Source organism: Salvia splendens, chromosome 11 (genome assembly GCF_004379255.2).
Source record: "Salvia splendens isolate huo1 chromosome 11, SspV2, whole genome shotgun sequence".
Lineage (NCBI taxonomy): Eukaryota > Viridiplantae > Streptophyta > Magnoliopsida > Lamiales > Lamiaceae > Salvia > Salvia splendens.
In genome coordinates, this window is record NC_056042.1 from 2,419,365 (window position 1) to 2,446,692 (window position 27,328).

The 27,328-nt window shown below is 40.5% G+C and overlaps 1 pseudogene; it reads left to right on the forward strand.

Annotated features, from left to right (window-relative positions):
• Positions 1 to 797: 797 nt before the first annotated feature.
• LOC121754103 lies at positions 798 to 27,057 on the forward strand (annotated as a pseudogene).
• Positions 27,058 to 27,328: the final 271 nt, after the last annotated feature.

Consider the following 27,328-nt stretch of genomic DNA (forward strand, 5'->3'; position numbering starts at 1 on the left):
TGTAGAAAATGAAATGACTCAACTACCGCGAAACGGATGGAGTATAATTTTTAAAATTTCATATCTAAAAGAAATACCTTCAAAATAGTGAGACATGAATAATAAAACAACGGCTTTACCAAACCAAGTTTTCATTTGTCATAACTGAAATTTAAATTGACACGACGTCGATGCGCCTATATTTATTTAAACATCAACAAACGTATATCCACGTCGACTTCAAAATTGCAATCAACTTGATTAATTGATTAATTAGAATTATTGATTCCTAAAATCATAAACTTTAATCAAAATTTTATAATTATGTTAAATTGTAAAATTTAATTGCAAAAATCATAAACTTATACAGTATAATGAATTTTGAACGATATAGAATTTCGGCGACATCTAGGAGAAAATTTTAACTCAAGCAACTCACAAAATGAGGCTGTTTACACCCACTTAAAGCAACAATGTTTCTTATATTGATCAGTTTCTCACCACATAATCCAACGTGTCACGTCAAATTCAATTTAGAAAAAAAATACTATCAAACTCGTGAAATAATGATTACCCCCCATTAATTAATGGAGTTGGATCCCCTGCGGTGCACAACAGTGCTGTGCACCTCACAACATAATTTTTTAATAATAAAAAAAATATATTTTTTTATTGTGGTGTGAGGTGCACAGCACTGCTGTGCACCGCAGGGGATCCAACTCCTTAATTAATTACCCAATCCTTCTATAATAGCACCACTACTACTCCAAGCTAAACAGTTTATCTTGCCGGAAAAATATTTCAGGTGAAACTAAAAAATGTGGAGGCTGGAGATTGCAGAGGGCGGCGGGCAGTATTTGTAAAGCACGAAACAACTTCGTCGGGCGGCAAATATGCGAGTACAACGAGAACGCCGGAACTCCATGATAGAAATCCATAGGTTCCATCTTAAAACCAATTGGTGATAGGAGGAGAGACCCATGAGACTTATATAGTGGATTAAGCTATTTGTGTACACCGATGTGGGATATTTTTTATGTTCATTTTATGTTTTAATTGTCAACACCCTCCCTCAAACCCTTCAAGGTGAATCTTGGAGGGGTTGAACTTTTTTATGATCGTTTGGACAATCGGCCCAATTTTTTTTTCGATCGGTTAGACCACTGGCCCAAATTTTCAGCCCAGTTATACTGCTGGGTCAGTCATTTTTTTGGTTTCAGCCCAGATATACTGCTGGGTCAGTTAAATATGACCAACAGTCGGCGACCCGCTCTGATACCATGATAGAAATCCATGGGTTCCATCTTAAAACCAATTGGTGATAGGAGGAAAGGCCCATGAGACTTATAAAGTGGATTAAGCTCTTTGTGTACACCGATGTGAGATATTTTTTATGTTCATTTTATGTTTCAATTGCCAACACTCCAGACGAGCGAGAGGCGCAGCTCGTTGATTTCCAGAAGGCTCGCGAAGAATGGAGCGAGAACAGAAAGGCTTCCATTCATGCGGAGATTTGTTTCTGAGATTGCAGCAAAAGAGGGAGAGCGGAATCGATCTACTCGGGATCCCTCCGGTGAGGATTGGAGAGAATGAAGAGATCAGCTATGAAGCCGCAACCACCGCTGTCAAGAAAGCGTTGCGGGTGAACCGGGCGGTTCAAGCTAGCAACGGCCATTGGCCGGCCGAGAATGCCGGCCCGCTTTTCTTCACTCCCCCTTTGGTAACTTTTTTCACAAACTTTGTAGTATGTTGTATGTTATAGTAAAACTGTAACTAATTCTTCGCGATCGTCTTGTGCGATAGCTGATATCTTTGTACATAAGCTGGACGCTGAACAAAGTGATGACATCGACGCACATAAATGAGTCGATTCGCTACATCGACAATCACCGGGTAAATTTAGGGTTAATTCTTTTTTAGTTCTGGGGGTTAATTAAATTCCATAAGTGTACTAGGCTTTTTTTTAATTCCAGCTTTGGGAGAGACGCATAACCCTCATGCGTCGCCGGTTAATGAAACGCATGATCGTGATGCGTTTTAGTGTGAGACGCATGACCTTAATGCGTCTTTCAATTTTTTTTATTTTAATTGAACGACGCATGACGCACATGCGTCTTAGGGTAAAACGCATGACCCACATGCATCTCTCTTTCGAATTAAATCAGGAGGCAGAACGCAGAAACAAAAAGGCAGCGGCAATTCTTGGCGATTTCAGGCTATTTCCGACGACTTCTTCCAATTTTACGTTTTATTCCAGTAAGTTTTCTTCAATCCTTCAACATTCCTCACTTGTTCTTTTGGTTATTGGTGTCTTTGTTTCGGTTTTAGTTGATTTTGTAAATTAGGGCTTTTGATGAAATTCCTCCAAACCATGTCATATGTAATTATTCTTTGTGTAACTAATTATCAATTCATGCTATGGGTTTTTTGATGAAATTTCTTGAAATGTTAGGGTGCTTGTGAAATTACTTGAAATTATGCTATGGATTCAAATGTTAGAGTGCTTGTGAAATTCCTTGAAATGTTAGAGTGCTTGTGAAATTAAGGTTATTGTAGGAATTATGCTAAATAGATATTGTTCGGGTGCTTGAGGGATTGAGGTATTGAAATTGAGAAACCGGGTGTGTTTGTAATTATTGTTTTGTGAATATCTTGTAGGATTAGATGGCAACTTCAAGTTCTACAGGGAAATTGTTATATGGACCTGAAGATCCGTCAGTTCTATATCTTCAGAAAAAATACATATCAAATAAACTAATGACGGATGGCACATCACATATTTTCAAAGTTCTCTGGATGGAAAGTACGATATGGGATGTGGATATTCATGCCGATGTGAGACATTGGCTTAATATGTTTGGTTTCCGAGGCGTGATGGAATGTGGGAAGTCGATGAAGGTCGACAATGAGCTTATCACAGCTTTGGTTGAGCGTTGGAGGCCGGAGACGCACACTTTCCATCTACCGGTTGGAGAGGCGACAGTCATCTCAGAAGATGTGCAAGCGTTATGGGGCTTAAGAGCGGACGGTCATGTTTTCACAGGCCGTGATCATCATGTCGAATATACCGATTGATCCAGCAAGTGCCGAGGTTTGTTGGGATGGATGCCCGATACACAATCAGAGACAAAGCAAGGCGGTATACTGATAACCGCTCTGATCAATCAAACGAGGATACTTTTGGGTGATGACCTACCTACTTATGTCTACATCCAAAGGTCACGTATCCATACCCTAATCTTATTAGAAGGACTCATTCTACCTGACACGACAGGGTGTAAGGTTCCTTTTATGTGGTTGAATGCATTTGAGGAACCGGACGAGGTGCACAATATTAGTTGGGGAAGTGCGGCTTTGTCGTACTTGTATCATTATCTGTGCGAGGCTTCCATGGATAAAAGGAAAGAGTTGGGCGGGCCTATGATGCTTCTGCAGCTATGGGCATGGGAAAGAATGCCCACATTGAGGCCATCTTAAAAGAAATTTCGTCCCGAAATTTAGGAAGTATTTAGACAAAAAGCTCGGGATATTCTTCTTCATTTTCTTTTCTAGCTCCCATGTTGATTCTTCCTGTCCGTGGTTTTTCCACAAAACTTTCATTGTAGTAATCGACTTGTTCCGAAGTTGCTGCACCTTTCGATCTAGTATTTCTACCGGCTTTTCTTCGTAACTCGGGTCAGGTTCTAGAGTGATTTCTTCGTGGTGAATCACATGTTTTGGGTCGAACACGTACCTTCGAAGTTGGGAGACGTGGAATACGTTGTGTGTGTTCCCGAAGTTGGGTGATAATGCCAAGCGATATGCTACTAGGCCCACTTCTTCCAGAATTTCATAGGGTCCAATAAATCGTGGTTTCAGCTTTCCCTTGAGTCCAAATCTGGTTGTTCCTTTGGAAGGGGATACTTTCAAGAAGACCTTCTCTCGAAGGTTAAATTTCAATTCGGTTCGACGTTCGTCGCGTAGGATTTTTGCCGGTCTTGTGCTTCCTTGAGGGTCTCACACGAGGAAATATAGAGTTGATCTAACAGTTTTTTTTTTTACTTTGGTACGAACTGAATTTGGGATTCCAAGAGAAATATTCGAATCGTTCTTGCTTTGTGTAGGCTCCAAGGTTGCCATGAAAATAAAACGATTATAATTATTTCAATTACGTGAGTGTTTGGTTCACCACAAACTCTCACCAGTAGCTCGCAACAAAGGTTTTCATGAAGTGCAAAGACTAGGCTCAATTGGACTCATTATGCTCACTCCCAGAAAAGAAAAGATACAACTTCAAAGGGCTTGAGCTATACCCATAGAGCTTGGAAATTTTATTGTGGGAAGAGCTTGACATATGGAATAAATTGCGAAAGTGAGGGTATGATGAATAGAATGTAGATGTCAATAATAGGTTGCCAATAATATAATCAAAATGAACAGTGGAGTGGAAAAGTTTCAAGTATCCCCAGATGATAACAGGAAGATCTGAGATGGTTGGTTACAAATGGATTTGAAAAGAATAAGAAAAACAAACAATTGCAATTTGCTCAACAACACTGTGATAGAAGATCATATCAACAAAATTTTTAGAGTTTATAAGCAGTTCAGGGAAACTGACTAATAAAGAGGGCAACAAGAGGAAACTAGCCAAGGGAGAAGCAATGTGCCAGCTTTAACATGGAGCTTGCAGAAAAGCTCAAATCAAGAGACAACATTCATATTTGAATTCAGAGGATGAGAGTACTCATGTAAAACAAAGAGCTTGTCAATATGTCTGAAAACATAAAGGGTCAAATTAAAAGGTTTAAGGTCTCACCAAATGGCTGCCCAATATAGTAAGACTGAAAATGATTGGTCCCAAGTGGATTTGAGAAAGAAGAATAACAAGCAACTACCCTTCTGGGTCAACAACATCGTGATACTATATCACGTTAATGAATTCATGAAATTTATAATCAAATCACGGAAATTAACTAGTAGAGAAGACAATCAGAGAAAACTAGTTCGGGAAGAGAGCAAATTTAGACTTGGAGTTGCGGAAGAGCTCAAAGCATGATGGAATAATTGTAGTGGAATTAATAAGGGGGAACTACTCATATAAAATAAAGAGCTTGTCAAGAAGCACTTTTCAAAACACAAAAGTCCACTATCATTGAAGAGACAATAGTTTATGGAAACATGTTCATTCTGAAGGCTATAAATAAAGCAGCTCCGAGTATAGGAGTTTGGTGGCAAGAATTCAGATATTCAAAGTATTGCTTTTATACAGAACGAGTAAAGAAGGACCGTATTCACTGGAGATTATCAAAAAAACATGAGGGAGCAAGCTCGAAACTGAAAGTGATTCACAACCTTGACATAGAAGAGAGAAAATAATGGCACATTACCTTGCAAAAGGTGTCATTTAAGTTCTTAATTCAACAAAAGTATTTTGATCAAGGGGGATGCGAGAAAATGAAATTCATGGGAATCCAAGTAAGCGTTGCTGATAAATCTTCCTGGTTAACTACGATGGTGATACTCCGTTATTTAACTATTTATAGAGGATGGTAAACGAGTTATGAGAAACTTTGATCACAAGCTATTTTCACTTTACGAGGGGATTACGACTCTTTGGTACTCCCGGTTCGTCAGAACGCTCATCCTCGTAACACGTCGTTTCTGTTTACTTATATTGTAGAGCTAAGTTCTTTCTTATCGAGTCCTTTTCTTTTCGTCGCTCGGGAAAGCGAGAAATGTTCATACTGTACTTCTAAGTTCGAGTTCATATTGTGTTCTAGAAGGAGCGCATAACTAAGTATTCTAAGTTCTTGGGAATTTCGATTTCCCCATACTAGCAACATGATTCAATGGCTACTCAAAAAGAGGTATCATTCGCAAACTCAAAAAGAGACATCATTTCAACAATTGGTACCAGACTCGTATACTTTATACTTTCATATTTCAGTACATTTTTCCATTTAGGAAAGTTACTTCTTTCATTTATACATTCACAGTCTTTAGCAAAGAAAAGACATACTAACTCTTTCTTTAAGCATGCTACCAAATCAAGAAACATCAACTCTTTTTTTAAACATGATATTTTCATCCGTTTACTCAAATTAACTGCATGAGTTATTTCTCCATTTCAAACTTTTAAACATCTTGACTTTCTTTTGAAAAAGAACAAGTTACCCTTTTTCCTCGTTGAGCGCGATGGGAGGGAGTGCTAAGAGTATTTTCATCGATTAGGCAGTATAGTGGAACAAGGCTAGACCAAAGATTTTCAAAGAAGACTCTCGGGTTCAGAGCGAGAAAGAATGCTCTGATACCACTCTGTCACGACCGCATTTTCTAAGGATAGAAAACACGATTGATCGCGACTAGGGGAGGATTAAAGAAGCGGGGAAGAAAGGGGAAAACACAAATCGACCATAGCTCGAAACAAATGGGAATAACTCGAAATAAAATCAGAGTTTTGAACAAAATAGACTTGAGTCTTTTAAGATGCACAACGGAAGCAAATGAACGCGGTTCCATGTATGAAGACATGAACCTCCGAGAGTCAAAATCTGACTGAATTAAGTATCTTGTCTCAATAGCACTTCCTCCACTACTTCGCTGCTCAACCTGCACATTTAGAAATATATGCAGGGCTGAGTACAAAAAGTACTCAGTGAACACATTGCCAAAAATTACACATATACATTTGAAAATATTGTCAAGCCATCATCACAGTAACACTCGGGGTGTTGTTGAAAAGACCCGAGCTTACTAAAAATATTCACATTGGGCTGCAGCCCCCTTTTTCCTGTACTTAGCCATATCTGATCACATTGTGCCGTTGAGATGGTGTTCTCACACGTTCACCTTCCCTGCCCATCATGTCAGAGGTATCCTTGTGCCGGGAAGGTGGCCACCTTCCTCGGTCACCTTCTCTGCCGTTCACGGTCAGAGGTTCCCAGTAGGGACACCACCCTACCAGGACTAAAAATCGAATCGATTCACATATATCATCATTCATAATTCACTTGGCCGTAGCCAACAGATAGGCATCATACACAAAAACATTTATGGCAAGACAACATCTTTAAAAATCACGAACATGTGTTCGTTTTTCATAAAATACGATTTGTATTTTAGTATAAGAAAGCTCACCTTGATCGTTTAGTTTCTTTAACTTGAATTTTCCTGACTCCACCCTTAACTCACGGAGATAGCCTTTTGAAAACAAACAACGTACTAATAAGACTCGAGAAATTCACATACTTATAGGAATGCATGCCCTTACTTTATTTCTTTTATCATCTGTTCACCGTTAGAAAATTTTAGAAACTTGCATATTAATTAAATTGAGAAATTTAATTAATAGCACTTCTTTATTAAACTTAATTATTTTTGTGACTTGAGAACGTCGTCTCCCTCTTTCTTTCCATTTCCTTAGCGGCCGCCCGAGGAGTCGTGGGGCGATGCCGGTCGGCCACTCACACCCATATTTCCACATTTGACTCCTCGTATTTTCCTCCATGATATCGAATTAAAAACCCAAAATTTATTTAAGCGCATAACTAAATTATCACAACTATTTTCCCTTTAAAAATATATTTATTTCGGACATAGGATAAAATTATTCATCCTCCGAAATATTCCGGGATTAATTAAATATTCTTCACTATTAAAAATATATTTATTTCCTCCATGACTCCTCTTCTTCTCTATCTCAACACAACAGAGGTAATCCTCAAATTCCCGTCGTTCTTCTCCGATCCCACCTCCAGAATCGACGGCCCACATATCTTTCGCCGAGGAATCCGTCGCGTCGCTGCTGTGCAGTCGCCGTCGCGGTGGAGAATTTTCGCCGCCAATCCGCCGGGAAGAGCTGCTGCTGGGGGCGTCCACCGCCGTCCAGCCGAGCCACCTTCGCCGTCGGACGCCGCTGCTCCGTCGGTCAGCTCGCTGTTCGAACAGCCCGGAAATGACATCGTGCAGCCCCGAAACCAACCCGAACCACCCCGCAAGGTAAGTTCTTACGTTGTTTTCGTGAAATTAAAGTTCGATTCTTTGATTCGGTTTTGTTTTGGTTACTAGATTGTTAGATTGGTTACAAGTTATGAGATGCACAAAAATTGAGGCTATTGTAGAGGAATTGATGTACCTTTGTAGATTGGAAACGAATTGGCTCGAAAAAGAGGTTCGGCTCTCGTTCTCTCCTCTCTTAGTTTTCTCAGATTTTCTGACAGAGAAAATTTAATGGGTTATCCAAAACTGGCAGATTAGTGATAGGGGATGTTTTGCAGATTACCTTGAGCTCGGCTAGATTGGAACGGGGAGAAAAGGTAGTTTTGTCCTTGCAAGAGGCTTGAGTTCGAATTCGATCTGAGAGTTGCCTTGTTCTTGTGAGAGATGTGAACATATATTATAGAGAAACTGAATGGTGGTGCAACGTTAAAGGTGATTTGTTTTGATGTGGGAGATATTTAGGGAGTGGGGAGAATATATTAAATTGATTTATTGACTTGGTGACCAAGTTAGACTTGGTGACCAAGTTAGGATTTTTTTATTTTTATTATTATTATTTTTTTTTCCAGGTTGTTACAATCTACCCATCTTAAAAGAAATTTCGTCCCGAAATTTAGGAAGTATTTAGACAAAAAGCTCGGGATATTCTTCTTCATTTTCTTTTCTAGCTCCCATGTTGATTCTTCCTGTCCGTGGTTTTTCCACAAAACTTTCATTGTAGTAATCGACTTGTTCCGAAGTTGCTGCACCTTTCGATCTAGTATTTCTACCGGCTTTTCTTCGTAACTCGGGTCAGGTTCTAGAGTGATTTCTTCGTGGTGAATCACATGTTTTGGGTCGAACACGTACCTTCGAAGTTGGGAGACGTGGAATACGTTGTGTGTGTTCCCGAAGTTGGGTGATAATGCCAAGCGATATGCTACTAGGCCCACTTCTTCCAGAATTTCATAGGGTCCAATAAATCGTGGTTTCAGCTTTCCCTTGAGTCCAAATCTGGTTGTTCCTTTGGAAGGGGATACTTTCAAGAAGACCTTCTCTCGAAGGTTAAATTTCAATTCGGTTCGACGTTCGTCGCGTAGGATTTTTGCCGGTCTTGTGCTTCCTTGAGGGTCTCACACGAGGAAATATAGAGTTGATCTAACAGTTTTTTTTTTTACTTTGGTACGAACTGAATTTGGGATTCCAAGAGAAATATTCGAATCGTTCTTGCTTTGTGTAGGCTCCAAGGTTGCCATGAAAATAAAACGATTATAATTATTTCAATTACGTGAGTGTTTGGTTCACCACAAACTCTCACCAGTAGCTCGCAACAAAGGTTTTCATGAAGTGCAAAGACTAGGCTCAATTGGACTCATTATGCTCACTCCCAGAAAAGAAAAGATACAACTTCAAAGGGCTTGAGCTATACCCATAGAGCTTGGAAATTTTATTGTGGGAAGAGCTTGACATATGGAATAAATTGCGAAAGTGAGGGTATGATGAATAGAATGTAGATGTCAATAATAGGTTGCCAATAATATAATCAAAATGAACAGTGGAGTGGAAAAGTTTCAAGTATCCCCAGATGATAACAGGAAGATCTGAGATGGTTGGTTACAAATGGATTTGAAAAGAATAAGAAAAACAAACAATTGCAATTTGCTCAACAACACTGTGATAGAAGATCATATCAACAAAATTTTTAGAGTTTATAAGCAGTTCAGGGAAACTGACTAATAAAGAGGGCAACAAGAGGAAACTAGCCAAGGGAGAAGCAATGTGCCAGCTTTAACATGGAGCTTGCAGAAAAGCTCAAATCAAGAGACAACATTCATATTTGAATTCAGAGGATGAGAGTACTCATGTAAAACAAAGAGCTTGTCAATATGTCTGAAAACATAAAGGGTCAAATTAAAAGGTTTAAGGTCTCACCAAATGGCTGCCCAATATAGTAAGACTGAAAATGATTGGTCCCAAGTGGATTTGAGAAAGAAGAATAACAAGCAACTACCCTTCTGGGTCAACAACATCGTGATACTATATCACGTTAATGAATTCATGAAATTTATAATCAAATCACGGAAATTAACTAGTAGAGAAGACAATCAGAGAAAACTAGTTCGGGAAGAGAGCAAATTACTTTAGACTTGGAGTTGCGGAAGAGCTCAAAGCATGATGGAATAATTGTAGTGGAATTAATAAGGGGGAACTACTCATATAAAATAAAGAGCTTGTCAAGAAGCACTTTTCAAAACACAAAAGTCCACTATCATTGAAGAGACAATAGTTTATGGAAACATGTTCATTCTGAAGGCTATAAATAAAGCAGCTCCGAGTATAGGAGTTTGGTGGCAAGAATTCAGATAGTCAAAGTATTGCTTTTATACAGAACGAGTAAAGAAGGACCGTATTCACTGGAGATTATCAAAAAAACATGAGGGAGCAAGCTCGAAACTGAAAGTGATTCACAACCTTGACATAGAAGAGAGAAAATAATGGCACATTACCTTGCAAAAGGTGTCATTTAAGTTCTTAATTCAACAAAAGTATTTTGATCAAGGGGGATGCGAGAAAATGAAATTCATGAGAATCCAAGTAAGCGTTGCTGATAAATCTTCCTGGTTAACTACGATGGTGATACTCCGTTATTTAACTATTTATAGAGGATGGTAAACGAGTTATGAGAAACTTTGATCACAAGCTATTTTCACTTTACGAGGGGATTACGACTCTTTGGTACTCCCGGTTCGTCAGAACGCTCATCCTCGTAACACGTCGTTTCTGTTTACTTATATTGTAGAGCTAGGTTCTTTCTTATCGAGTCCTTTTCTTTTCGTCGCTCGGGAAAGCGAGAAATGTTCATACTGTACTTCTAAGTTCGAGTTCATATTGTGTTCTAGAAGGAGCGCATAACTAAGTATTCTAAGTTCTTGGGAATTTCGATTTCCCCATACTAGCAACATGATTCAATGGCTACTCAAAAAGAGGTATCATTCGCAAACTCAAAAAGAGACATCATTTCAACAATTGGTACCAGACTCGTATACTTTATACTTTCATATTTCAGTACATTTTTCCATTTAGGAAAGTTACTTCTTTCATTTATACATTCACAGTCTTTAGCAAAGAAAAGACATACTAACTCTTTCTTTAAGCATGCTACCAAATCAAGAAACATCAACTCTTTTTTTAAACATGATATTTTCATCCGTTTACTCAAATTAACTGCATGAGTTATTTCTCCATTTCAAACTTTTAAACATCTTGACTTTCTTTTGAAAAAGAACAAGTTACCCTTTTTCCTCGTTGAGCGCGATGGGAGGGAGTGCTAAGAGTATTTTCATCGATTAGGCAGTATAGTGGAACAAGGCTAGACCAAAGATTTTCAAAGAAGACTCTCGGGTTCAGAGCGAGAAAGAATGCTCTGATACCACTCTGTCACGACCGCATTTTCTAAGGATAGAAAACACGATTGATCGCGACTAGGGGAGGATTAAAGAAGCGGGGAAGAAAGGGGAAAACACAAATCGACCATAGCTCGAAACAAATGGGAATAACTCGAAATAAAATCAGAGTTTTGAACAAAATAGACTTGAGTCTTTTAAGATGCACAACGGAAGCAAATGAACGCGGTTCCATGTATGAAGACATGAACCTCCGAGAGTCAAAATCTGACTGAATTAAGTATCTTGTCTCAATAGCACTTCCTCCACTACTTCGCTGCTCAACCTGCACATTTAGAAATATATGCAGGGCTGAGTACAAAAAGTACTCAGTGAACACATTGCCAAAAATTACACATATACATTTGAAAATATTGTCAAGCCATCATCACAGTAACACTCGGGGTGTTGTTGAAAAGACCCGAGCTTACTAAAAATATTCACATTGGGCTGCAGCCCCCTTTTTCCTGTACTTAGCCATATCTGATCACATTGTGCCGTTGAGATGGTGTTCTCACACGTTCACATTCCCTGCCCATCATGTCAGAGGTATCCTTGTGCCGGGAAGGTGGCCACCTTCCTCGGTCACCTTCTCTGCCGTTCACGGTCAGAGGTTCCCAGTAGGGACACCACCCTACCAGGACTAAAAATCGAATCGATTCACATATATCATCATTCATAATTCACTTGGCCGTAGCCAACAGATAGGCATCATACACAAAAACATTTATGGCAAGACAACATCTTTAAAAATCACGAACATGTGTTCGTTTTTCATAAAATACGATTTGTATTTTAGTATAAGAAAACTCACCTTGATCGTTTAGTTTCTTTAACTTGAATTTTCCTGACTCCACCCTTAACTCACGGAGATAGCCTTTTGAAAACAAACAACGTACTAATAAGACTCGAGAAATTCACATACTTATAGGAATGCATGCCCTTACTTTATTTCTTTTATCATCTGTTCACCATTAGAAAATTTTAGAAACTTGCATATTAATTAAATTGAGAAATTTAATTAATAGCACTTCTTTATTAAACTTAATTATTTTTGTGACTTGAGAACGTCGTCTCCCTCTTTCTTTCCATTTCCTTAGCGGCCGCCCGAGGAGTCGTGGGGCGATGTCGGTCGGCCACTCACACCCATATTTCCACATTTGACTCCTCGTATTTTCCTCCATGATATCGAATTAAAAACCCAAAATTTATTTAAGCGCATAACTAAATTATCACAACTATTTTCCCTTTAAAAATATATTTATTTCGGACATAGGATAAAATTATTCATCCTCCGAAATATTCCGGGATTAATTAAATATTCTTCACTATTAAAAATATATTTATTTCCTCCATGACTCCTCTTCTTCTCTCTCTCAACACAACAGAGGTAATCCTCAAATTCCCGTCGTTCTTCTCCGATCCCACCTCCAGAATCGACGGCCCACATATCTTTCGCCGAGGAATCCGTCGCGTCGCTGCTGTTCGCCGACGGTCGCTGCTGTGCAGTCGCCGTCGCGGTGGAGAATTTTCACCGCCAATCCGCCGGGAAGAGCTGCTGCTGGGGGCGTCCACCGCCGTCCATCCGAGCCACCTTCGCCGTCGGACGCCGCTGCTCCGTCGGTCAGCTCGCTGTTCGAACAGCCCGGAAACGACATCGTGCAGCCCCGAAACCAACCCGAACCACCCCGCAAGGTAAGTTCTTACGTTGTTTTCGTGAAATTAAAGTTCGATTCTTTGATTCGGTTTTGTTTTGGTTACTAGATTGTTAGATTGGTTACAAGTTATGAGATGCACAAAAATTGAGGCTATTGTAGAGGAATTGATGTACCTTTGTAGATTGGAAACGAATTGGCTCGAAAAAGAGGTTCGGCTCTCGTTCTCTCCTCTCTTAGTTTTCTCAGATTTTCTGACAGAGAAAATTTAATGGGTTATCCAAAACTGGCAGATTAGTGATAGGGAATGTTTTGCAGATTACCTTGAGCTCGGCTAGATTGGAACGGGGAGAAAAGGTAGTTTTGTCCTTGCAAGAGGCTTGAGTTCGAATTCGATCTGAGAGTTGCCTTGTTCTTGTGAGAGATGTGAACATATATTATAGAGAAACTGAATGGTGGTGCAACGTTAAAGGTGATTTGTTTTGATGTGGGAGATATTTAGGGAGTGGGGAGAATATATTAAATTGATTTATTGACTTGGTGACCAAGTTAGACTTGGTGACCAAGTTAGGATTTTTTTATTTTTATTATTATTTTTTTTTTCCAGGTTGTTACATATATATTGTTTCGTATTGATATTTGTATGATTTTTTTTTATCTAGGTTGAGGGTTTTCAGCAGGTTTGGCATTTAACTACTGAACAAGAAATGGACCCAAGAATGCGACAGATTCGAGAAATTGCTAGGCCAGGCCTTCAGTCTACAAACCACGCCGATGTCATGGAGTACCCGACTTCCCAACACCAAGATGTGGTCATGCCTAATGAACCACAAGTAATTCCACCACGTCGTGGAGTGACTGGTGCTCGGACTGGTGGACACGGTTTCACAAAACTGTTTAGGATGTCGCAGCAGCATCCCGATTATGTGGTACAAGAGCCTATAAATCCAGAGCATGGCCCACCTCAGTGGTCTTTATATCTGACGCATGAGTCTCAATCACAATGGGACCGTCCCCTCTATTCCCCAAACCAACCTGAGCCTGATTGGAATCGTCGCCCCTATTCACAAAGCCAAGATGTGCTGCAATGGAGTGGAGCCTGAGCATCAGTCGATTCATTCTTCCAAAAGTATCAGTTTGTGCCTCCTGTACAAGTTGAAGAAGAAGATAATGATGAAGGAGAAGAAGAAAATGATGAAAGAGAAGAGGAAAATGATGAAAGAGAATAGGTTGTTCAGAACATCCATGTCCAACCTCGACCAGTTGCGGAGGGTTCATCACACACCGGGGTTAGGAAGTACATGAGCAAAGTGATGAAGAGATTGTCAACCATGAAGAATAAGGGGATTGAACCGTCGAAATACACCCCATCGTCGTATAAGTATCTCATTTTTCATTATATATTGATGTTCTGATACTTGATTAACAGGTTTATAGTGACAAATTTTAAGATGAATTCTTGCAAAAAAATTTTTATAAGAATGTTCTTTTTGTGTTACGCATAATTTCTCATTTAATGCTTGTTACCAATAATTTCGCATCATTTGATCAACCCCACCAAGGACATTCATCGACCAATGACGAGGACATGTCTTTTGGAGTCATCTGCGCTTCAATGCTCGACTTTCGTATAATGGTCATAACTCTCTCATCCGGACTCCGATGGGGACGTGCAAGATACTCACGCGAAGCCCTTTCATAACTCTCTCATCCGGACTCTGACAGTTTTTGGTCGGGAACTCCAGTGAGTTCACCCGACTCGACTTTCTGCATGAGGAAAAATGCCCGACAGGGCGTTTTGCGCGACTTGCGTTTTTGGACTCTTCTTGTCTCTTTTATTTAGTTATTTATGGACCACTATAGAGATTCTCAATATGTCACCATCACCAAATGTGAGAATATAGAATAAGACAAAATAATAGTGTACTCAATTAAGATTAAGAAAACCTGTAAGTACGCTAATTAGACAAAATAGTAGTGTACTCAAAGCTAAATTACTCAACCAACCCATCCCAAAATGAGAAAAACATTACATAAAAAAGGTCCAGCAAGGCAGCAACATGCTTTTTATCCAACCGCAGTAAAAACAATGTCTTCACCAACAAGTCCTGTTACAACAGAAAGAGTATGATTTCCCATAACACGATCCAACAAATAAAGGTAAATTAAATTAAGGAAAATCAAAAATTGAGAAGAAAAAATACCTACACTACAAGAAGTGGGAGGATCCTTCTGCAAATGTCAACAACTCCAACATAACACGACCGAATGAGCAATTTCTTCGGTCATGCCCCTCTACGCCGCAATTCCTGCACTTGCTGGGAGCTCTCGGTTCATCTTCCTCGTGAGCTCCATTTGATTAGGAATCCTCCTTGTTCTGCCTCGTCTGCACTTTCGAGGAAGCAACTGCTCAGGGGTGATACTCAATTTCCATCCAGGTTTAGCCCAATAGTCTTCGTACCTTGGTGGTTTGTGGTTTTGTTTATCAATGAGTTCAAACATAGTGTTACCTCCATCTTTAGCAACGACGCAAGCATGTGAACAAGGAACTCTCCACATCTGCCACTTTCCACAAGTGCACTTTGAATCCCTAAACTCGACCTCTTGTCTGTTATTTCCCTTTGCCTGTCCATTTTCTAAACGTGGACGACTTAGAATTTGATAATGGACTAGTTCTCGATCAAGTACTGAACAGTAATGTATTTGCCCCTTCGCATCATTCTCAGCAAGTTTGTCCCTCGCCCACGGGGTTAACCGACCTTCGGTATGTTGTATTTCTATTTTTCTATCTGCCCATCATTGCACTGTTCTCCAAAATGTCAGATCAACCAAAGCTCTAATTGGCAACTCTCTTATACCTTTCAACACTTTGTTGTAGCTCTCTGACATGTTTGTTGAGGTCACCCCCCATCTCAGTTCATCATCGTAACAAAGAGACCAATTTTCTTTTTTGGCTTTGTTTTGCTCTTGTATCGCAACAAGACTTTCCTCTCGTAGTGCACGTCGCCTTCGCATGTATTTACGTAGTTGAGTTGTGACACTCAATGCTCATACCATGCCTTTCACATTAGTGCCCTTACATTTTGTCAAGATATTTTTTCCTCAAATGGATCAAATAAAATTTGTGGTGACATATCGACGGCTTTTTCCATTCATCAGAACGCATAGCCTTAAGGATTCCTTTATGCCTATCCGAAATTATGCACACCTCTCTTTGGTATTTCACCACATGAATTCTTACATGATCCAAAAACCACTCCCAACTGTCGCCAATTTCTTCATCAACAACATCATATGCAATCGGCAGACATTTCTTGTTAGCATCAACACCACAAACAACAAGCAACTTACCTTTAAATCTTCCTCGAAGGTAAGTCTCGTCTATTGTTAAAACTAGTTGGCACTCTTAAAAAGCATGTATAGCAGGCCCAAGTGCACAGAAAATGTAATAGAAGACTTTATTACGTCTCTGGCTCAACAACTCAACAATTGTGCTTGGATTCCTTAACTGCAGTTCAAGCATGTAGCTTGGCAACTGTCTAAATGACTTCTCCCATCCACCAAATACAATCTCTATAGCCCTTCTCCGTGCATACCATGCCTTCTTATAACTGATTACCACATGAAATATGTCAAGAACAAAATTTCTTATGGATGCGGCTTTGTACTCGGCATTTTTTAGCAATTGATGGCGAATACACAAAGCAATCATTGATGATGAAAAGTTAGCATGTCCTCTATCATTAGGATGGCCTTCACAACTATGGCGTCCCACCCACTTCTTAATTTCCCACATATCATCATGGGCCCTTTGTGTAACAGAAACTTCCCACGAACATTCATTCGCTTTTTCAGCGTCGGTCTTGCTGATAATAGCCACCCCATCTTCTGTCATTCATGCTGGATATTTGCATACGGCATGCCACATTCTTAATTTGCTCTCAACCACCCTAAATTGTCGATGTTACCTCAGACTCCACATAGTAATAGCAGTCTTCACATGCAACTTGCTATCAAATTTTGTTCCCAAATTAATTCGATGCAGGAGTGCTTCATCCCGGTACATAGTACTGTGTTCATTACCAATATCGGGTACCCCAGAAGGACTACTCGGTAGTCTGCGAAAATATTTCAACCCACTGTGAACGTATTTTGGAAGTGGTTGTTCACCTTGCACGACGGGTTTACACACTATCTCCTCATCACTAGAAACATCACCTGGAGAATCATCACTTAAATTAGCATCAAATGATGATGACGACAATGGTGGATCAAGGTCTCTTCGTACAACATCAACATCAACATTATCTTGAACATTCACTTGATTATCCATTCCAACATCAGCAGCATCTGCAACATCTGCTTACTCATTCATACCACAATCAAAGATCATATGTTCAACCTTCGTAGATGATCCAACACCATAATCAACAACTGGTGGGATTTCTAAATTTCCAACAGACGAATATTCAAGAAATATTTTAATATGACGAGTAGAATTTAGAGCCTCATTGAACATAAACATCACACTTTCATCACTGTCAACCACAGTACATATATAACTCATACCCCGTACCAAAGAGACAATGCCTTCATGATATTTCGATGGAGTGTTGATATGAATCTATTCTTATCTTAGCACATATCATTGGAACTAATTCAGAGAATGAAACACACGAATTCAATACGATGGAGGCTCTCGCACGAGGTGGATCATAACCAATACCCACTTGAGGAAGTTGAACTATTCTACCACCCCAATATAAACTCACAAATACTTGCATGATTTCTGGAAAAAAATATACAAACCAACAACAATTAGAGTTCAAGATAATGCACATTTATATATTCTACAAAATGTAAACAGATATATACTCATAAATGTAAGAACATAATACACGCATAAAATATAATACTATAGTCTTGATATGTATATTGAATATATACAAGCAAAAATATACCATTTAGTTTTATATAATCCCTCAAAATCAGGAATCAAAATATACTAATCTAACACTCATAAAAAATTAACTAATTCATCACTATAATTGTGGAATTATTTTTAATGGAAATGAACCAATTAACTATTAATCTCTATAATAGTGTAAATCACTACTTTTAATTTTAGAATCCACTATTTTGTAAAGAGAGAAATTAGTTGACAATGAATCTCTATAATTATGAAAATAACGATTAATTTAATTCTAGGAATATGATCCACTATTTTTATAGAGAAAAATTAGTTAACTAATCACTATAATTATGGAAATAAATTTTGTTTATAATTTTGAAGGCATACACTAATCCAGCACTATAATTATGGAAATATTTTTATGAAAAAAAACTAATTACTAGTAACAACTAATATCTATAATTATACAAATCAAGTTTGTTATAACACAATTACACGATTAATTATAGGAATTATTAGTTAACAAGTAATCTCTATAATTATGCATATTATGACTAAAACTAAAAATAAAACCAATTAATCTTGAAAGAAAAAATTAGTCAACTAAGCATTACAATTAGAAATAAAGTGTGTTATAAGTCTTGATTTAGGTTGATTAATTGAATTAATCAATCATGCCAAATTACTCGTTGGTCTACAAGTAGTAATGAATTAATCTTGTTTGATTGTATGCATCAATCTTTTAAAAGTTGTTAAAAAAAAGTGGAACACTTAGAAATTTTGAAATAGCATATGGAACAGATTACTACTACTAATTACACAAATGAGTTGTCTTGGGCCGGGCCCGGGCTAGTCCTGGGCTTGGGCCGAGCTTCAACTGGTCCAGGGCCCGGACCGTCCTGGGTTTATAAAACAGCCCAATTAGAGCCCGATTAAACCACTAAGCCCAGCCTAGGCCCGTTCTATTTCACTAACGGGCCGGGCCTGGGCCAGGCTCACTTGACATCTCTATTGACACTCTAATTATGGTGGCATCCTAATGCTCCCCTATGTATATATATCAGGATAGCAGCCCACTTGACAACTCTATTGACACTCTAACTATGGTGGCACCCTAATGCTCCCATATGTATATATATCAGGCTCAAGCTAGGATAGTTGCATGACCTATATCACTTTACGTTGCAGAATGAGGACGGAGGTTGGGGATTTTACATAGAAGGGCACAGTACCATGCTCGGCTCGGCACTAAGCTACGTGCCTCTAAGGATACTTGGAGAGGGACCAGACGGCTGAAACGGTGCCATGGCCAGAGGAAGGAAATGGATCCTTGATCACGAAGGCGCCTCAGGAATCCCGTCTTGGGGAAAGACCTATCTTTCGGTAACTTGTTTCTTTTTTCTCTTGAAGATGGATATCGAGAGGGGCAGCGACGATTGAAGCCATTGTAGAGTTTGTAGAGAATAGTATATAAGTTCTCTTATTTCTTGTATATTGAAAGTGTACAATTTCTCCTTCTTTTATAGGTGAAGGGAAGAACTATCTAAGGCAAGAGATCAATCTATTCTAGGAGCCTATTACAAGGTATTAATTACAAATCAATTACCAAACAATTACCAATCTTCTCATCAATTATGGATCCTTTCCTTGTATAGTTTGACACTCCCCCTCAAGTTGAGCAACGGTGTCTCCGATGTTCAACTTGCCCAAGACTTCGTGGAATACCTTATGATGTACTGCTTTAGTAAGGATATCTGCAAGCTGATCTTCAGACTTTACAAACGGAAATTCGATGACTCCGGCTTCGAGTTTTTCTTTGATGAAGTGTCGATCTACTTCCACATGTTTAGTCCTATCATGCTGCACTGGGTTTTCAGAGATGCTGATTGCCGCCTTATTGTCACAAAACAATTGACTTTTCCGTGTTGGGGAAAAGCCTATCTCTGTCAACAGTCTTCGTAGCCACATGATCTCCGTTAGACCACTTTTGATTCCTCGGAATTCTGCTTCAGCACTCGACAATGCTACCACCTTTTGCTTCTTACTCCTCCAAGTGACTAGGTTGCCTCCCACAAAGGTAAAGTACCCCCCTGTCGACCTTCTATCAATTGGGTTGCTTGCCCAGTCAGCATCCGTGTATCCATCAACTTCCAGGTTTTCCTTTTTCTCTAGGAACACACCATACCCTGTAGTTCCCTTTAGATACCTTACTATCCTCAATGCAGCTTCCATATGATCTTCTTGAGGCTTATGCATGAATTGGCTTACGACACCGACTGCATAGGTAATGTCAGGCCTTGTATGTGAAAGGTAGATTAATTTTCCCACTAGTCTCTGGTATTTCCCACGGTCAGCTAACTTCGCTCCTTCTTCGATCTTCAATCCATGGTTTGGAATCATTGGGCTTTCTGCAGGTTTGCATTCCAATAGCCCGGTTTCTGCCAACAGATCCAGTACATATTTCTTCTGTCTTAGAAAGATCCCACGTTGTGATCTCAGTACCTCAATCCCCAGGAAGTACTTCAGGGCTCCGAGGTTCTTCATTTCAAATTCCTTGCACAAATTCTCTTTTAAATTCTGGATTTCTTCTTTGTCATCTCCAGTAATGATCATGTCGTCCACATAGATGATTAGGCATGTCATCTTATCCCCCCTTCTTTTTAGAAAAAGCGTATGATCAGATTGGCTTTGTGTGAAGCCATGTTTGACCATTGCTTGGCAGAATCTTCCGAACCATATCCTCGGGGACTGCTTGAGCTCGTATAGGGTCTTCCTTAGCCTGCATACTTCTCCTACCCCAAACTCCTCTGAACAACCTGGAGGAACTTCCATGTACACTTCCTTGTCCTTCTCGAGTTCTCCATGTAGGAAGGCGTTGGTTACATCAAACTGGTGCAAAGGCCAATCCTTACAGGCAGCTACAGACAACAACGTTCTCACTGTGTTTAGTTTGGCTACTGGAGAAAAGGTCTCTTCATAGTCCACTCCATATACTTGAGTGTATCCCTTGGCTACCAATCGCGATTTGTATCTCTCGATTGAACCATCTGCTCGTCTCTTGATAGTAAAGACCCATCTGCATCCAACTGGTTTCTTCCCTTTCGGTAAAGTACACTTTTCCCACGTGCCATTCTTCTTTAAGGCATCTATCTCCTTCTTCATTGCATCCCTCCAATGTTTGTGCCTCATTGCATCCTCGAACGATTGTGGAATTTCTTCTTCCTCATATAGGGCAGCCTCAAATGCCCTTGCCATCTCCGTGAGTTGTCCTTGAACTGTATTTGCCAAGGAATATCTTGATTTTCTTCCCGTCCAATCTGGGGAATATCTTCGTGGAGGGACGCCTCTAGTACTTCTCTTGGGCAATTCATACTGCCCAGTATCTTCATCTACGCCCATTGGTTCTACTTCATCTTCCCTGTCATTATTAGTGTCGTCTGTAACATGCAAAGGTACAATGCTATTTTCAGAACTGTTTACCTCGGGATCCGAGATCGGGGTTGATGGTTCGGCCATGTCACTTAATTCTACGTTCTGTATGTTGGAGTTCGGCTGCCCGGTGGTGCTGCTAACTGTCTCGGGTGGACCGACATCTGTAACAGACGATGACTGTGGAGGCCGGTTACTCTCCCCCTGGGGCTCAGTCATGGATATGGGTATGGTCGGTCTAGGTATATGAGGTTGGCAATCTAGGGAGTCGTCGTTGTCCTTAGTCTCCCCCTGACTCCTAGGTTGGCAGTAGAAGTATTCATCTTCCACAAAGTCACAATTCATTGTGGTATATAGTGTTCGAGAAGTTGGATCATAACAACGATACCCTTTTTGAGATCTCCCGTATCCTAAAAAGACACATTTGACTGCTCTCGGGGCGAATTTAGTTCTTTCTGGCTTAGGAATATGGACAAAAACAGTACACCCAAATACTCTCGGTTCAAGGCTAAGGGAGGATGAGATGGAATGGTTTTGGGAGAAAATATCAAGAGGTGTTTTGAAGTTTAGAATATATGTCGGGAGACGGTTAATGAGGCAAACAGAAGTGGCTATAGCTTCCGGCCAGAAGGATTTGGGTATGTTTGAGTCAATAAGGAAGGCTCGGGTCATTTCCAAGATATATCTATTTTTCCTCTCTGCTACCCCATTTTGCTCCGGAGTGTGTGGGCAGGTAGTTTGGTGAACTAATCCCTTTTCGGCACAAAAAAGTTGCATTTTGGAATTAACAAATTCTCCCCCGTTATCGGATCTAAGGATTTGGATAGACTGTTTGTATTGAGTTTGCACAAGGGTATAGAATTGAGTAAATTTTTCAAAAACTTCAGATTTTGCTTTTAAGAAATAGACCCATGTCATGCGTGTAAAATCATCTACAAACAGCAAAAAATAGCGAAACCCTTGTCCCCCAATAACCGGTGCAGGACCCCACACATCAGAATGAATTAAGGCAAAAGGAGTCTTTTCACGAGTATTATTTGAATGATATGAATGTCTATGGCTTTTGGCCAAAAAACAGGTTTCACAATTCAAGGCAAAAGTGGAATTAACTAATTTCGGAAAAAGTAAACGGAGATATCCTATAGAAGGGTGCCCAAACCGGCGGTGCCAAAGCCATGTCTGTTTGTCAGTCAGTCCGTGAGACAGCAACGCAGAACTCTGTTGGGCTGCCTTATCCACGTAGTACAGTCCGTGTCTTTCAGTGCCACGCCCAACTATCTCCCCCGTCTGGGTATCCTGTAATAAGCAGAAATGAGGTTGCATTAGTAACTTGCAGTGGAGTTCTTTAGTTGCATGACTCACAGATAGAAGTTTATGGGATAGAGACGGAACATATAAGCAATTTGAGAGGCGCAAGGTAGGGGAAATATGAATAGTGCCCGCCCCCTTAACTGGTGCTAATTCCCCACTAGCTGTTTGGACAAATTTTTTCTGAGATTTTGAGATTTCTAGAAAGTCATTTGCATCATAAGACATGGTATCTGTGGCTCCACAATCAAAAATCCAATGGCAAGTTTTTTTTCCTATAGTTGAGATTGACGAGTTTGCAAGTGCCTCAAAAGTATTATGGCATGGAATACTAGGGTGGATTTTCAAAGTTTCAAATGTTGGGTCACCAGAATTATAATTTCCAGACTTTTGGGGTAATTTTCGGAGATTATTAAGTCCTGGGGGCTCAAAATCTAATTTGTGTAGAGATCCCGGGTCAAAGAGTAAAGTTTGGAAATTTTTGGGGGGGGATATGGAAATATTTTTGGAATGGGGTAAAATATGAGAGTGAGTTTGTGAGGAGGGATCTATTTGTGAAATAGACCCCTCTTTACCTTCAGCCCAAAATTTAGCCGTCATCTCCCCCTCCTTCACGTCGCTCTGTGCCCTAGCTGCGACGGTGGCGATGGCTCGTTCCTCGGTTCCTCGATTGCCCATCGGATAGTCTGTGTTTGGAGGATTTGTGTTGCCCGTCGGATAGTCGGCGTGAGCGGCCCGTTCTCCTGTTGCCACCGCAACAGACGCCGTCGCCGCCCTTCCTCCTCCGCGATTTGCCCTCGCCTGTCGGTTCTTCTTCATCTCTTCCCACCAATCGGGATATCCATGGAGGAGAAAGCAGGTATCTTTCGTATGCTTTTTTCCTCCGCAATGATGGCAAACTAATCGACTTTTATCTTCTTCTCCCCTCCGATTGTTTGAAAATCTCGACGGTGGTTGAGGCGGCGGCGGTTGGCTGTTGGCGACTCTGCTCCGGTCTAGGGTTATCAAGCCGACTCCAATTCCGGGGCTTGGTTCTTTTGACTTGATGAGCCCTGCATTGACAGCTTCACGCCTCACCATTGCGTATGCCTGTCTCGGGTTTGGCAGTGGATCCTTGTTGATAATCTCCTTCTTTATCCCTTCATATCCCTCGTCCAGTGCGGTAAGGAATTGGTACACTCTCATCCTCTGTATTGTTTGGTTATTCTTCTCGATTGATGGTGGGTGGTCGATTGTGCTTGGGTCACGAGCATCTATGGATATCCACAGATCTTGAAATTTGACCCACAATGCTTCGAGGGTCATTCCTCTCTGCCTCATCGTCATACACTGTCTATGTAAGTCATATACTTGGAACGGATCTCTGCCGCTTCCGTATGTAATTGCCAGACCTTCCCAGAGGTCCTTGGCGGTTGCATATTGCGAGACCTCTGTTACGAGATCTGGTGCGATATTGTTGATAATCCAATTGAATGTGCAGTGATCCCTTTGCTGCCATTTTGGGTAGTTTGGATCGGTCAATGGTGGGGGGCTTGAAACTCCAAGAATGTGAGATGTCAGCCCTTTACCACCGATTGCACGTTCCATCAGATTTGACCATAAGGGGTAATTGTCCCCATTCAGCTTGGTCTGGACGGTAATTTCACCGAGAGATTCAATATGGGATGGTGGTGTGTGTGGTGGTTTGTTGCTGATCTTGAGAAACTCGGCGAATTGCGCCGCAAGATCGGTTGGGATGTTGAAGGTGTTTGAGGATGTGTTGGTTGGGTTTGAACTTTCGGAATCTGACATGTTTGATTGCTCAAAGGTTCAAGGTCGATGGGCCGGGGAAGGTATGGGACTGTGATGAACTTTCTCTGAGTCCACCACGTTAACAACCTGCTTTGATACCATCTTGAAGATGGATATCGAGAGGGGCAGCGACGATTGAAGCCATTGTAGAGTTTGTAGAGAATAGTATATAAGTTCTCTTATTTCTTGTATATTGAAAGTGTACAATTTCTCCTTCTTTTATAGGTGAAGGGAAGAACTATCTAAGGCAAGAGATCAATCTATTCTAGGAGCCTATTACAAGGTATTAATTACAAATCAATTACCAAACAATTACCAATCTTCTCATCAATTATGGATCCTTTCCTTGTATAGTTTGACATTTTCTTCACTAATTCCACATATTATAATGTAGAGTTTTATCATGAAAATGTATGTATCAGGTTCTTGGAGTGTACGAATGGGACGGTTGCAACCCACTTCCCCGGAGTTTTGGCTCTTCCCTTCAGTCTTCCCTCATCATCCATCTCTTACTTTTCCTCTTATACTAACATGGTTGCAACAAATGCAGCAAAGATGTTGTGTTACTGTCACACGACCTACATGCCAATGTCGTATCTATACGCCAGACAGTTTCACGGACCCTTAACCGACACTGTTTTAGCCATTCGTAACGAAATCCATATAAAGCCTTATGATGAGATCGACTGGAACAAGGCGCGCCACCACTGTTGCAAGGAAGATCTTTACTACCCTCACTCTTGGTTCCAAGATCTTCTGTGGGACACTCTCAACTACTGCAGCGAGCCCTTGACGAGGCGCTGGCTGCTGAACAAGATCAGACAGAAGGCAATGGACAAGACCATCAAATACATGCGCTACGGTGCTGAGGAGTCCAGATACATCACAAGCGGATGCATCGAAAAAGTCCGTACAATGTACATTACAGATTTGTTTTTGGGTCACTTTTATTCATTCTTCGATGTGGGATGAGTTTGCAAGCCAACAAAATTCACTCCAAGAAACTGCTTCATACATATCGATATATGATCTTGTGTGCAGAGTCTGCAGATGATGTGCTGGTTCGCCCACGACCCGAACTGCGATGAATTGAAGTACCACTTAGCAAGAGTGCCTGACTACATGTGGCTAGCAGAAGACGGCATGAAGCTGCAGACCTTCGGGAGCCAGCTTTGGGACAGCGTTCTCACGACTCAAGCGATTATCTCAACGGGAATGGTAGAGGAATACGGAGACTCTCTGAAGAAGGCGCATTGCTTCATAAAGGAGTCTCAGGTGAAGCAGAATCCCAAGGGGGATTTCACGGCCATGTATCGCTACTCCACCAAAGGCGCATGGACTTTCTCAGATCAAGATCATGGATGGGCTGTCTCCGACTGCACCGCTGAGGCCCTCAAGTGTCTATTGCTGCTGTCGCAAATCCCTGCCTGGAGAGAAGGCTGATGTTGAGCGTTTATACGAGGGTGTCAATGTCGTCCTCTCTGTTCAGAGTCCTTTGAGCGGCGGATTCTCGATATGGAAGCCGCCAGTTCCGCAGCCGTATCTGCAGCATTTGAACCCTTCGGAGATCTTCGCCGACATCGTGGTGGAGATAGAGTAAGATGCTTCAGATTTGTTTTATATATTTTCATGAATTAATGGGTGTAAAACAGAGTTTTTTCTTTTTTTTATGGTTCAGGCATGTGGAGAGCACTGCTTGTATAATCCAAGCACTCGTCTCGTTCAACCGTCTGTATCCGGGGCATCGCGCTAAGGAGATCCAAGTCTCGGTTGCACATGCATTGAAGTTCCTTGAAGGGAGGCAATGGCCTGATGGCTCATGGTAATAAGCTAATTTTAATCGCTCCTTCAATGATCATATATGATATTGCAGGTATGGATACTGGGGAATTTGCTTCTTGTACGGGACGTGCTTCGTCTCGGGAGGAATTTCTGCAGCAGGGAAGACGTATGAGAATAGCGAAGCAGTGCGAAAAGCTGTGAATTTCTACTTAACAACACAGAATGAGGAAGGTGGATGGGGAGAAAGCCTTGAGTCCTGTCCAAGCATGGTATGAATATTAGTAAAGTTGAATAAATAAAATCACACATAAGATTAAAACTTTCTAACAATCCATATGATGGTGTAACAGAAATACATTCCGTTGGAAGGAAATCGCATGAATTTGGTTCAGACATCACGGTCTTATGTATGCCGGTCAGGCAGAGAGGGATCCGAAACCTTTGCACAGAGCAGCAAAGCTGCTGATTAATGCACAAATGGATGATGGGGATTTTCCTCAACAGGTAATGAAATCAAACACCTACGTCTTAATTTTGAATTATTTGGCTGATAGTAATATTTTTTTGGAAAAAAATGGCAGGGCATAACAAGGGTGTACATGAAGAACTGCGTGCTGCATTACGTGCAATACAGGAATATATTCCCGCTGTGGGCGTTGGGAGAGTATCGTAAACGAGTCTGGTCATCGCAATGCTTGTAAACGTGTATCAGATTATAAACAACAGTTATAATCATATGCATATGTGTGTGTTTGTCTATTGAAGAATGGGTGAAAAATCTGTCACAGAGACAAAATGTAATATTAAGCACCAATTTCTCCAAACGTGAGTTTGTTGGTGTGAATGATCTATGGCTAGATTATCTAGCCATAAACTGTAGTATGTAATAATAAGCTCCATTTTCTCCAAATGTAAGTTTGTTAGTGTGAATCTAGCCATTAGTCGATGAGGCAATGAAACATGAGTTCTCGAATACAAATAATAGTTTTACATATTAATGCACATGATAGTAATATTACTACTACTTGCATTCCACCACATTTGAGGCATTTTTTGGCAAAAAAATTAACAAA